This window comes from Boleophthalmus pectinirostris, unplaced genomic scaffold (assembly GCF_026225935.1).
Source record: "Boleophthalmus pectinirostris isolate CB_2022bp ecotype Guang Dong unplaced genomic scaffold, ASM2622593v1 HiC_scaffold_23, whole genome shotgun sequence".
NCBI lineage: Eukaryota > Metazoa > Chordata > Actinopteri > Gobiiformes > Gobiidae > Boleophthalmus > Boleophthalmus pectinirostris.
In genome coordinates, this window is record NW_026571207.1 from 567,660 (window position 1) to 570,159 (window position 2,500).

Consider the following 2,500-nt stretch of genomic DNA (forward strand, 5'->3'; position numbering starts at 1 on the left):
CTGGTTTTAGTCTTTGTTCAATCCTGGTTTAGTCCTGGTTTAGTCTTGGTTTAGTCCTGGTTTAAGTTTTTTAATCCTGGTTTAGTCCTGGTTTAGTCCAGAAAAAAATCCTGGTTTTGTCCTGGTTAGGTTCTCGTTTTAGTCCTGAATAAATCCTGGTTTAGTCCTGTTTTAGTCCTGGTTCAGTCCTGGTTTAGTCCTGGTTTAGTCCTAGTTTAATTCTAACCCCTGATCATGGAAGTTTGAAAAATTTAAGGAAAATTTTTTTTAATTGCACAAACCACAAAATCCACTTCAAAATCCAACAATAATTTCCCCAAAAACCAAATCAAAACAATAAATGAGACGTGTGACTCAAAATGTAAAATTATAACTGTATGAAATTTCAAATCCCAAAATTAAAAAAATCAAAATTTGGTCTCACATTTTCACATGTTGAGAAATCGAACCAGAAATCTTGCGGTAAATTGTAAATACACCAAAAAAAACAAACAAAAAACAAAACATTTCAAAATATAAAAAAAACAACAATGACAAACGTTTTATAAATAACAACAGTCCAAACTCAAGGCCACAGTTTCAAAATTTCAAAACATTTTCGTGGCAAAAGCAAAAAATTCTCACAGAATTTCGATGCTACTGAAAATTTCACTGTTTTTGTGGAAGTAAAGGCACCAGAATTTGAGATTTTTTAGACTATTTCGATTTAAGATTTTCGATATTTATTTATTTATTTTATTTCGAAGGGGAGTGCACATTCACGCGAAAAAAAAAAAAAAAAGAAATTATAATTTAAAAAATTTCTAAAAAAAAAAAAAAAAAAAAATGAAGCTTTGGAAAATGAGCAGCTTGTTTTACGTATGAAATGTAAACAATATTTTGACATAAATAACCCAAAAAAACAAAAATAAATACAAATTCAAAACGTACAAATAAAAACATGAGAATTTTAAGTTAGAAAAAAAGGGAAGACATTTTAGATTTTCTTTCTTTTTTTTTTTTTTTTTTTTTAAATATTTATTTTTAAAGAGGGGGTATTTGACTTCTCCGGGGTTTTAACTGTAACGCCCTTTAACCCTCTGCTCTCTGTGCTAAGCCGCTCCCCCTTCAGAGCGCCAATGAAACTCCAGCGCGCTCATCACATCAGGTTTGTTTGTCCAATTTTGCGTTTTTTTTTTTTTTTTAACGGATTGTCGTGCCGGGGAGAGTGAGGGACGTGGGGGACGTGGGTTTGTGGGCGGAGCCTCGTACAGGGTTCGAAAAAGGGCCCGGGAGAGATCTCTAGATGAGTCAGACTTGGCGTGGACGATTCTGAAACCGCAGTTTGTCTTTTGTTTGGTCGGGTGAATCTGGGGACGTTTTTTTTTTTCCGGTTTTACTGCTCTGTACTGTTTCAGTCCTGGTTTAGTCCCATTTCAGTCCTCATTTAGTCCTGTTTTAGTCCTTGTTTAGTCTCAAATTTAGTCCCGGTTCAGTCCAGGTTCAGTCCTGGTTTAGTCCTGTTTTAATTCTGGTTTAGTCCCATTTTAGTCCTAGTTTAGGCCTGATTTAGTCTCTGGTTTAGTCTCGTTTTAGTCCTGGTTTAGTCTCTGGTTTATTCCAGTTTGAGTTCTGGTTTAGTTCTGTTTTAGCCCTAGTTTAGTCCTGGTTTAGTCCTAGTTTAGGCCTGATTTAGTCTCTGGTTTAGTCCCTGGTTTAGTCCTTGTTTATTCCAGTTTCAGTCCTGGTTTAGTCTCTGGTTTATTCCAATTTGAGTTCTGGTTTAGTCTTGGTTTAGTCCTGTTTTAGTCCTGGTTTAGTTCTGTTTTAGCCCTAGTTTAGTCCTGGTTTAGTCCTAATTTAGTCCTGGTTTAGTTCCATGTCAGTCCTGGTTTAGCCCTAGTTTAGTCCTGGTTAGTCCTGGTTTAGCCCTAGTTTAGTCCTGGTTTAGTCCTGGTTTAGTTTAGTTCTCGTTCTGCTCCGTTCACCAGGTCCACTTTTCTGTTCTGTTGTTTCTTTGTTTTTTGGGGCACAGGAGGCGTTTTAGCGTTTTTAAAATTAAATTCAAACTTAACAATAAAACAATTGAACTTTTTAAAACTTTTTGAGACTTTTTTGTGTCCGGATCGTGACAAAAACGTAAAAACAAAACCAAAAAAAAAAAAAAAAAAAAGTCCGTCATACCCCCTCTTTAATGCGACTAAACGACTAAGAATCGATGAAACTCAAGACTTTTCGTTTTGGAAATTTGGTCTCGTAAAAAAAAAAAGAAATAAATTGCACAATATCCACTCACAAGAAGATTCGACAACAAACGGTAAAAGTTCAACGACCTGATTTCCACCCGTGCGTCAGATGCCCTCCCGTGGAAATGATCGGGGGTAAAAAATAATAATAATTTTAATTAAAAAAAAAAAAGTTTGACTTGAACTGTGGAAGACTTTCGGATTCAGTGAAAAACAGTTTGGATATTTCCAGTTTTTGTCGTCTTTTTTTTTTTTTGTGCGTTGATGGAAGAGAA

The 2,500-nt window shown here is 35.2% G+C and overlaps 1 protein-coding gene across 1 annotated transcript in view; it reads right to left on the reverse strand.

Annotated features, from left to right (window-relative positions):
* LOC110174854 (LON peptidase N-terminal domain and RING finger protein 3-like) overlaps positions 1 to 2,500 on the reverse strand; it is a 32,815-nt gene that overhangs the window by 507 nt on the left and 29,808 nt on the right. Inside the window, exon 13 of the mRNA XM_020940964.2 lies at positions 1 to 2,500. This exon is cut by the window's left edge and continues 507 nt beyond it; it is cut by the window's right edge and continues 651 nt beyond it. The gene's annotated coding sequence lies outside the window, so the exon portion shown is untranslated.